Genomic DNA, 11,814 nt, shown 5'->3' with positions numbered 1-11,814 from the left:
CTTGATAATAGAAATTTAATGCCAAACCCTAATATTTAGTCTTTTCACAATTTAATTTTAAAATCAATATCTATCAAAATTACTATGTAAAATCATCATATAACAAAATTAAAGCTCTAAATCAATGTTATTTCATCAAAAATATCTAGTATTAATAAATGGTAACTTTCAAAATTTCCAATAAAATCAAATACTAATGAAATAGTTAGTTGGACTTAATTGTAAAAGTATCAAAAACATAAAAATTTCAAGAAAAAGGGCAAGAATTGAACTCACTTGAAGAAAAAATATAAAAACTAGCTTCAGGGGACTCTCCTATGGCATTTTTGGCTGAATATTTATGAAGAATTGTCTAGATTTCTCTTTTTAATTTCAATTTGTAAATTTAATTTTATACAAATTACAATTTTGCCATCCATTTCAAATATTTTATTATTTTGCACTTACCTGTCGTCCCACCCTTTTATTTTTGGCACATTTACTCCTTAAGTCCTCTTTTTTTAACATTTAATCCATTTAATCACTATTTCTTATAATTAATAAGATTTGCACCTTTTTCAATTTAGTTCTTTTTAATTAATTAACTATCAAAACGTTAAAATTTTCTAATGAAACTTTAATACTACCTTAATGACTCTCTGCAAATATTTATAAAAATATTTACGGCTCGGTTTATAGAAACGAGATCTCAATACCTTATTTTCTAAAACCACTTGACCTAATAAATCCTTATAAAATACAAATTACTAATGTAAAAATCTTTCTAAAATCACATTTGACTCGTAGATACTAAATAATAAAATTCACGAGCTTACTCGTCGGATTTGGTGGTCCTAAACCACTATTTCTGACGCCACTGAAAACCAAGCTGTTATAAAGTTGATGAACTAACATGTGTTGTTCATGATGCTTAGGCTTGTGCCAAGCTTATAGTTGGATTGTATCATGTTTAATTTTAAGGTTTTGCATTGAAATGGTAAGTTATGTGCATGTTTTACGAACTTACTAAGTATTCTATGCTTACGTAGTTTTCTTTCTTATATTTTATAGATAATCGGAAGCTCGATCAATTTGGAAGCTCGTCAGAGATCTATCACACTATCCAACGATTATATCGGTAGTTCTTGATGTCTTGGCCAAGGTTATAATGGCATTTATAGATGGACTTATGTTTAATGTTTGGTTGAGTGCTTAGATGTTGATTTTGGTATGTATATATGTTGGTTGTTTGGTACTATTTTGGTAATGGTTGAATTGTGTCATTTAAGTGCTTGTGATGCATGAGAGAAATGGTTCAAATGGTAAGTCTATGCTGATATGGTATAGGCCAAGTTATGGTATATTTTGAGATGGTAGAAATGTGATCAAGTATATGCATGTTTGGTAAGTTTATATGTTTGCTTTTGAGGTGCCTTACATGGCATATTGGTTGAATGTTTATAGACTATTGAATTGGTCATGTTATGTTGGTTTTTATCATGTTATAATGCCTTGATCATAAACACTAAAATGCTTGTAGGTACATATGTGGGTTAGTGATGGAAATGGCTAGATTTTGGCCAATTTCATGTCCACACGGCTTAAGACACGAGCGTGTGTCTCAGCTGTGTGTGATACACAGTCATGTGTCCCCTATAGGTTTCAAGGTTTATAAGTCAAACAGTTACACGGCCTGGCACACGGGTGTGTGAAGCCATTTCGAATGTTATACGACCTGAGACATGGGCATGTATCTCAGCCGCGTGACCCCTACAGTCCAAATTTTCTAACTTTTTCATGAAATTTCTGATTAATTCAAATTTAGTCCCGAATTGTTTCTATTGTATTTCTAAGACCTTGAGGGCTCGATTAAAGGACGTTATGTATGTGATGAATGATTTATGCTTGTATTACTCATATTTAATTGTTTAATGGTTGAAATTGAATAAAATTGACCGTAGTTGCTCCTATAATGAATGTAACATCTTATAGCTCAAACTTGGCGATTAGGTTGAGTATAGTGTTGCACCTAAACCACAATACCTATGTCCCAATGTCCAATTCAAAGTGTGTATCAAAAAGAGAGGACGGGTAAAAGGGTTGAATATTAAACTCAAATTTTCAACTCAAGGTCTCAAAAATAGAGGTTCATCAAGAAAGGTACAATAATACTCAAATAAATGCACTAGGGGTAGTATACCATTCAAAGGTAAGTTATTTGACTCTAGCTATGCAAGCAATGCCTTAGGTCATCAACAATTATGAATTCAAAACATGTTTCTATTATAATTCCATGAATGACATAAATTTCCAAACATGTATTTCAACATTCATCCACATATCTATTTATCACATGGCATGAAATTTAACATAAAGCGATCACCTCTACCATATTATATAGTGTAGAAAAATGAACTAACTAATCTAAACTCTAAAACAAAAAAATTCTACTATCAACATACAAAATTTACCTATTTGAAAGAAATCAAAAACATCATCATACCAATAATATCACAATTACCAAGCTCAGCCACCATGCAACAAACAAAAACAAATAAAGAAAGTTTTTAAAAAAAATTAATATATGAGATGGAAATTGATGAAAAATTAATAAAGAATATGACAAGAAAGACTAAATTACAAATTTCAAAAAGTTTGAGGATTAAAGTGTAAATTTTAAAAAATGAGAAATGTGATCTATTAATAATTATTTGACATAAGAACAAGTTGGAATATGTATTGGTGTGCCGAAAATCACTTTTAAAACCAAATTAAAAAGATTAAAAAATATAAGGACTAAATCGTACAATTTCTATTTTCGTTGAGAAGAGGATAAAAGTGTATTGTTCACTATCCAATAAGTATTATTAAAAAGTAAATGTGACTTATGAGATTTATATTTGATAACTACCTATCATTGTAAAAAAAATTGTGCAAAGAGGGTAAAATGATCATTTTACCATATATTTGATATATGGTATAAGTTTTGAGACTTTGGCATCATAGACATTAAAAGTGGGTCACTATCTTAAAAACCATGAACTTCAACTTTTTCTTGCTTCAATAGATCAATCCTCTTTCATGGAAGTTTTTTCCTTCTTTCTTTCATGCTTTTTCATTTAAATTTTCTTCAAAACTCAACACCCAGCACTCAAACCTTGAATTTTTATCAAAATCACAAAGAAGCTCATCTCCATAATATATTGGTTGATGCCCCCATTTGCCACATCTATTAATATATTGGTTGATGTCATGTGAGGTTTGATTGAAGTTGAAGTTTGTGGAGCATGTGCATCTTAATGCTACTAAATTTGGCATTTTATATTGTTTCCTTTTACCTTTAAAATTCAAAGCATCATTAAGGAAGAATTTAAGACAATAAAATAATATGTATTTATCTTTATGAGCCAATATATTTTATTTTTTTAGTTAAGGAAGAATTTTTTGCCAAGAAAATAAAGAAGGAAAAATGTTACTAGAATAGAAAATATAAATTAGTTCAATAATTTATTTTATTAAAATATTAATTTACATTGTAATCTAAATCATTATTTATTTATTTTTCATTTATTTATATAGATGAAAAAAGAGAAAATTACCAAAAATTAATAAATTTAAATATTTTTATAACTAATTAAATTTTAAATTTTGTTTTTAATTATAACATAAATTTTTGTTTTTAATTATTTATCTATGAAAAATAAGAAAATAGAAAAACAAAAAAGGACAATGGTTACACCAGATGGAGAGAGAGGGTATTGATAGTTTGAGAATTTTTTAAAAAAAAAATGTACTTTGAAGTTTATGGATAAAATTAAGAATGTGAATGGGGACATACGGTGAAATTAACCCGACAGAAACCGGCACTTCATACGTATATATGTTCATCTTTAAAAAAGTTTAGTAAAGTTGAGACTTGATAGGTGATCTTATGAATGTTTATCGAATACGAAAGTTCCCTTCTTTGGCTTTGTCTTTGTCTTTCTTTACTTGGTCTCCAAGAGCAACCCAAGCTTTGTGTTCTTGCTCCATTTATTTACCCTTTCAGTTCATTCTGCAAAGTCTTTGACCAGGTGTTCTTTCTCACTCTCTTTGTGAAGGTGATTATTTTTTGAATTTTTTTTTCTGAGTTTTATTGTATCACTGAATCGAATTAAAGATATTAATTGAAACATAGATTTCTTTTCTGGGTTTCAGTTGTTTTGTTTTAATCCAATGCCAATTATTAGCATTTTTTATAGTTTAAGCTTGATATGAGTTTTTGAATTGTCTGACAAGTGAGAACTGTGTAGAATCATGGAGGGTTAAAGTGTTTAAGAGTTTGTTCATAAGGTGCTGTCTTTTTAAAGTTCTGATAACAAAATTCTGTGTGCTATGTTTCCTCAGCTGATGAGTTTATATGTTCTAAGCTCATTCCCGTGTTGGGATTTTCGATTTTTGACACAATCTTTCGAATTTTGAATCAGGGAATTCAGTTTGGGCAGTCAATGACTGCAATTGAGTTGTTGTATTTGGTGATTTTATAGGGGGTGATATATCAGAGCTGCCTTTTTAGAGATGATACTCTCAGCCCTTTTAACTTCTGTTGGGATCAATCTTGGTCTTTGCTTTTTGTTTTTTGCACTATACTCGATATTGAGGAACCAGCCAGGTAATATCCCTGTATATTCGCCTCGGTTGTTCAGTGAAAGAAAAGCTCAGGAAGAGGATGAGTTCAACTTGGAAAGATTGCTACCATCACCTGGTTGGTTGAAAAGGGCATGGCAACCATCTGAGGATGAATTATTATCAATTACAGGCTTGGATGCTGTCGTGTTTATGCGCATTTTTATCTTCTGGTAATTATTAAATGTTTCTTTAGTTTCAAAAATAGGAATAGAACCTGCAGTTCACTTCTATGGGTTGTAACATATAGTGATCCATTTCTGTTGGGAGATTTTTAGCTTTGATGCTATAGATTCTAGCCATTTATCAAGGCAAGCTTTAGTGCAAGATTGACCAAATTTTGGTATGCAACTATGTTGCTCTGACTCTTTATTTTCTTGAATACCCACATACCCATGTCCCTAAACCAACACACTTGAGTCTGAGTAACATAGGCTTGCAAGGCCGATATTACAAATACGTCAGCTTTGGCTAAGCAAAAAAGCTGCAATATAAGTTGTGATCTTGCTGGAGTCCATTTAGTATAAACTCATACTGGTGAGATTACAAAATTCCTTTTGATAGCAAGACTTCTGTATGAGTTCAGCTACTCATTTAAACTTGTTTTAATGGACTATAGTCTTAACTTTGTTCTGCTTGGTTTGGTTATAATCGAGCCATGTGAAGTTTGTTTTGGTGAGTGTTCTGCTAGACTGATATCTCTACTTGTAGGATCATTTCGACTCACTGCTTCATGTTCAAAATTATAGTGTCTATTTTTCCCAAGCAAGGGAAACCTTTTTTTTTTGTTGATATTTTCAACAGGATGAACTTGATATTTTTGTGGCATATAAAAGTGCATTATTGTACTACTACGTTTCTTCTGGATCCATCTTTCTGCATGTCATCTTCAATTAATTTCTAGTGATTTTTTTTTTCAAATGCAGTGTTAGAGTGTTTGCCTTTGCCTGTGTCGTCGGAATCTTTGTTCTTCTGCCAGTTAATTTTTCGGGCGACCAATTAACCATTGATTTCTCTAATTTGCCGAACAAAACTCTGGAGTCATTCAGTATTTCAAATGTGAATGATGGTTCAAACAGGTAATTATTATGTAGTTAGTTAACTTAAGTTCAGTTTCTGATCTTAAAACTCCTGAATAACTATTGTTATGTCAAAGAAGAAAAAACCGTTGCAGCTGAGATTTGACCAAATGCTTCCCTGGTGATTTCTCCTTTTTTTGTTATCAGATTTTACGAGTATGAAAAACTTGTTTATAAAAAATTTATTTAAATTCTTAATGTCAAGGGAAAGCTGACTATAAGCTTTTGCCATTCTCAAGGTTATGGATTCACTTTTGTGCTGCCTATGTTTTCACCGTGTTTGTATGCTGTCTTCTATATTACGTAAGTGATATTTTATGTATGCTATTCTGCCTATGCCAACAAAACTGTTGATTTGTATAAATATCAGCTAAAGCTCTAATTTTGGTGATACGGTCATTTTTGCAGGAGTACAACTATATTTCGTTGAAAAGAATTGACCATTTCTATTCTTCTAAACCTCGGTCAGATCAGTTTACAATATTAGTTAGCGGTATTCCTGCCTCAGCTGGAAGCAGCTTCAGTCAAGCTGTTGACAACTTTTTCACGGAGTATCATCCTTCAACTTATCTTTCACATACAGTGTTCGCCGAACAAGCAAGATTCAAAGTCTTATGGTAATTGACATAGTTAATATTTTATTGATTCAGGCTTTTATTTCTTGGAAAACTAATCTGAAATTGGACTACGACTTTTCAAGGCTAATGGATCTATGTACTATAGGGAGTTTAGGATGAAAAGAATGTTACCATAGATATAAGATGAAACTATGACTTTCAACTCCGAATTTATTCTTTTTCTCCCTTTTGGGTTCCGCTATTCTTTATCTGGGTTTTAACAGTTCCATGTTGTTGCATGTAGAATGATGCAGAGAAGCTATATAGAACACTTGGTCGTTTAAAATCGACAAACTCTCGGCAAAGGCATAAGCGTGAAGGATTTTTGGGACTATTTGGTCGAAAAGTTGATCTTGTAGATCACTTTGAGAGGAAGTTGGAAGATATAGAAGATAATGTGAGACTCGAGCAATCATCATTGGGAGGACAGGTTTGTGATGTTCTCTTGTGTCTATATATTCATCTCTTGGTCAAACAAACACCAAAACTGATGCCTACTGAGTTCAAATTATGAAACGAATTATAATTTGTCGATTTTTGCTGTTATGAATGTTGTAATCTGTGTCCATATCTTGATTACGGAAGATAATACTTGATGCACCTGATCTTCTTTATGCCTTTCAAAACTTGCTAGGAAATACCCGCTGCTTTTGTGTCATTTAAGTCGAGATTTGGTGCTGCAATAGCTTTGCACATCCGACAAGGGATTAATCCTACGGAATGGGTTACTGAACGAGCTCCCGAGCCTAAAGATATTTACTGGCCTTTCTTTTCTGCATCGTTTGTGAAAAGATGGATGTTTAAGATTGTGGTTGTTGTTGCATATATTGCTGTTACAATTTTATTTCTTATTCCAGTTGTAGTCGTGCAAGGTCTCACTCATCTCGAGCAGCTAGAGACCTGGCTCCCCTTTCTAAAAGGAGTACTAAGCCTGTAAGTGCATATTCTTTCTCTGTTGCATATGAAATGTAAAATCGGTTCAATGCTTTTGAAATAAAAAAAGGAGGTCATTTCTTTTTCATGTTCTCTTGGTAAATTAGAAAAAGCTTTTGAATATGGATTTGTCATTTCACAATATACTAACAAATAGTGATTCTTAAATTGCAGGACTTTCGTCAGTAATTTGATTACGGGATATCTACCAAGTCTCATTCTTCAATTGTTCCTATCGATCGTACCCCCAATTATGATACTCTTTTCTTCCATGCAAGGATCTATTTCCCACAGTCAGATAGAGAAAAATGCGTGTACCAAGCTATTATGGTTCACCGTGTGGAACATTTTCTTCGCTAACGTACTATCAGGTTCTGCTCTCTCTATGGTCAATATCTTCCTTGAGCCAAAGAAAATCCCCGGACTGCTAGGCGAAGTTGTTCCTGCACAGGTGAAAACATGGATAAGCCATGGAGTTTTCTTATATATATTTAATTCATTTTTCCTTTAAATTCTTTTATGGTTCTATCCATAAACATGTTAGTATTTATTGTCACTAGTTCTGGTTGAGAAACAAATGCCTAAACCTTGCATCCATGACTGGTCTACCTACTTTATGTCATCCTTTTAATTGTTAGAATATTTTCGCATAAAAGTGTTGGATTGAGATTTACATTAACATCTAGCTAAGAACGATATATATGAACATTAACATTATTTTCATTAATGATTAAGTCATTGTCTTCAGATCTGATCATTGATAAGATGAAGGTTCTTTATGTTTCATGTAGGCATCATTCTTCATTGCCTATGTTGTGACATCTGGATGGACCAGTACAACTTCCGAACTTCTTCGTCTGTTTCCTCTTCTTTACAGTTTCATGCAAAGACTATTTATGGGGAAAGATGATGATTTTGAAATTCCTTCAATCCCTTACCACAGTGAAATTCCCAGGATTCTCTTCTTCAAACTTCTTGGTGTTACTTATTTCTTCCTTGCCCCACTAATTTTGCCATTTCTCTTGGTTTATTGTTGCCTGGGATACATTATCTATCGCAACCAGGTCAGTGAAATGCCCCCTTTCACAGCTTGCTTCTTTGTTTCTCTTTCTCATCATTTTTCTTGAAATATCTGTGTCTAACACCCTTGATTAACACACCAATGTTTAGTTCTGACCAACATTTTATCTCTAATTTTTTGACAATTTCTTCTTTTTTCAAGTTCTTGAATGTATATGCACCCAAATTCGAAACTGGTGGAAAGTTTTGGCCAATTGTGCACAATTCAACAATTTTTTCCTTAGTGCTAATGCATGTTATTGCATCGGAATATTTGGGCTTAAGAAGCTTCCTCTAGCATCCAGTTTAACTATCCCTCTTCCGATTCTCACGCTTGTATTCAACGCATACTGCCGGAAGAGGTTCCTGCCCATATTCAAAGCTTACCCAAATGAGGTACGATCCATTGGTTATTTATATTCCCTAGTGTTTGAGTATTAGATACTCAGCTAAGCTGTTAATAGCTTGTTAATACTCTTAACACCTAGGACTTACAAGTACTTGTTTTCCATGTTCGACTTGGTTCTTCTTTTGTTTTCGGTTGTCTTGGCCTGAATATTATTTGTTGTTTTACAGTGTTTGATAAAGAAAGATAGAAAAGACCAGGATGATCCAACCATGACAGAATTTCTCGAAAAATTAGCAACTGCATATCAGGATCCAGCTATGACGGCAGCCCGATATTCCAGAAATGACGATGGGCGCAGCTCTCCCCTTCTTCTCGGTGTTGAAGTTTGAATTGGGTAAAGTTCTTTTTCCTGATTCGTGTATACCAACTGGTTAATAGTTTGTAATGCTAATGAAACGAAATTCTCATTGTTGTGTCCATGTTGTAAGATAGCTGCTCCCCCTGTTGTTGAATTAAATCATGAGAATTCTCATTTCATTTCACGTTAGTAGGAGCATGAGATATTTTTTAATGGAATTACTTGTTTTTTTCCATTCATCTAATGAACATTTTAGATTTCAGTCTTGAATGATAAGTCTAATTTCAGTACAGATTGCCACTGCCAACAAAAAGAGTTCTTTTTATCTAATCTAATGTAAAGGACTAATTTCTCTTTCTTGAGTAGAGGGGACAACATACAATTTGACTCCTTCCACATCATCTTTTAAGATAATTTTTTGTATAGAAGGACTAATTTATACTTTTCCTAATGTAAATGGGCTAATTTGTCTATTTTTTTAATAGAGGGGAAAATGCAATCTGACTCCTAGTATAAGAGTCTCCATAGTACTTTTACCCTTTTCTATGGATATACATATTAAAATTCTAAAAAGGTTTACATCTTTTGTCAATTTGGCCTTTATTCTTCTTCTTTTTTTAATTAAGTTTGACCCTCAACCTTCTAAAAAGTACCAAATTTGACCATTTAACCTTTCAAATTATTTCTTTAATATGGACTAAAATGTTAAATTTTTAAATATCGCAGATCACATGATAATCCACATTTACTTCAATTTTTTTATTCTTTTTTTGAATATTTTTATAATTTTTAGATCATTTTGTTGACGTGATATATAAGACAAATAGTGTCATGTTAGTATAAAGTATACGTAGACTGCCACTCAGGCTACCACACTAACATCGTCACAAAATTAATGTTTTAGCCAACATTTTTGGTAGAAAAGCAATTTGACTATTTTTAAAAAAATTAATGATAAAATTTAACTAAAAAAATAAGGATCAAATTGATAAAAGATATAAACTGTGAAGGTTAAATTTATTATTATATCATTAAAATGATAGAGATGAAGATGTTTTCAAAATAAAAATACTGATATTTCAATTTTGAATTCAGAACAATCATCTTTTATATATCACACTGTTCATATGCAATGAGCTTCTTCTGATTTCTAGTAATTCTTCTACTTTTTCCTGAACATAATTTTCGAAAAATCACTCCAAATCAAGGTTAGCGGATGAAATAAGATAAATGAACTTCCACTTGTACCCACATGATCCCTTCAAATGAATAGCCGAAGCACCACCCACACAACCATTCAAGCCATCCCTCATCTTCCACCTCTAATCATCTCATCATCAATCATGCCAAAAAGCACACATATCATGTTTTGTTTCTGCTTAATTTCATCCCTATATGCTCATGTCTTGTATGGGTTTAGTCTAGTATGAGGTAATAAATTTTATCTAGATTTTTCTAGTTTTTAAATCGCTTGTACCGTAATAATTTGATTCTCTTTGTTTGGATATCTTTATTCGATTCTACTAATTCAAAATCTGAATTTGTATTTATTTAATTTTACCATTAATGTAAATATTTAACGTAGAAATTCTTTTTTGATTATATTTGAATGAAGCCATGAAAGCATAGATTAATGTATGTTAGATCTTTGATAACATAAATGGTCATTTTGTATGGAAATAATAGGTGCAAAAGTGAAAGATTTGCATGCTACAAGTCAAATTACTTGTCTTCCACATGCCAAGCATGTCTGCGTTTTACATTGTAATTGTAATGGGAAAGTCCCACCGCAACCAGCAATATCTGTTTTTGTCATAAAAAAACACAAAAGCTGGAATTTAAGTATTTTTGAATATCAAAATATTCTTACCAATATTAACTAATTAAAAAGTATATAAAAAATTAAATTAATTTATATTTTATGTATCATAATATTAAATTATTTAAAATATAATATCGATGCCTAAAATTATTTTCGACCCATATATAGGAGGCAATACAGATTAATCGTGCATTTTGCCAAACACCACTTTATAGTTTGTACCCTAAATAGTCTGCATTTCTGTCAACGTGGAATAGACTTCAAAATATATTAACCTAAAATACAATCCACACTGTCTCTCTCATTTATTTATTAAGAAGACAAGATATTAATTAGTAATGGCAAGTTGTGGCTGCAAAATCGTGTTTGGTTAAAAGGAAAAAGAAAATGAAACACAAAAAGCTGGCCTCCATTCCTTCAAGCCAATGCCCATATTTTATGTTTTTATTATTTTAAATAATATACTATTTTAGGTTAAATGCTCAAATTGAGCCCAATGTTTTAAGGCTGCTCACATAATATCAAATTTTTCAAATTGGTCCAATACGAGTTAAATATTTTTGAAAATGTTCAAATAAGGGCTTCTTAAATGTTGTGTGTTTTATTTTAAACACATTAGCATTCGCTTAATTTTTACTATAAATTGGGCTGAGGTGCGTGAAAAGCTCTTATTTTAGCACTTTTGTATAGGGATGAGCAAGACGAATCGAAAACCAACCTGAACCGAGGTGTTTGAACTGTTTATGGAATGCAAGTTTAAAAGCCGTAGTTACCCAGAACCAAACAGAAATTTATTCTTAATTAATATATAATTAATTTTAATTTTTTTATTATACAAAAATAAATATTTTGTATCTAAAATAGTGAAAATAATTTAAAAGTTCTTGAAATTTTATTATTTTTTAAAAATATTTATGAAAAAGATTTTGAAATTTTGTCAAATAATATGCAAA

At 31.6% G+C, this 11,814-nt stretch overlaps 1 pseudogene; it reads left to right on the top strand.

Moving 5' to 3' along the window:
- Window positions 1-3,826: 3,826 nt before the first annotated feature.
- LOC107897371 (CSC1-like protein HYP1) lies at window positions 3,827-9,272 on the top strand (annotated as a pseudogene).
- The last annotated feature ends 2,542 nt before the right edge of the window (window positions 9,273-11,814 follow it).

Source organism: Gossypium hirsutum, chromosome D04, assembly GCF_007990345.1.
Source record: "Gossypium hirsutum isolate 1008001.06 chromosome D04, Gossypium_hirsutum_v2.1, whole genome shotgun sequence".
Classification (NCBI taxonomy): domain Eukaryota; kingdom Viridiplantae; phylum Streptophyta; class Magnoliopsida; order Malvales; family Malvaceae; genus Gossypium; species Gossypium hirsutum.
This window is presented reverse-complemented; position numbering and strand designations above follow the sequence as displayed.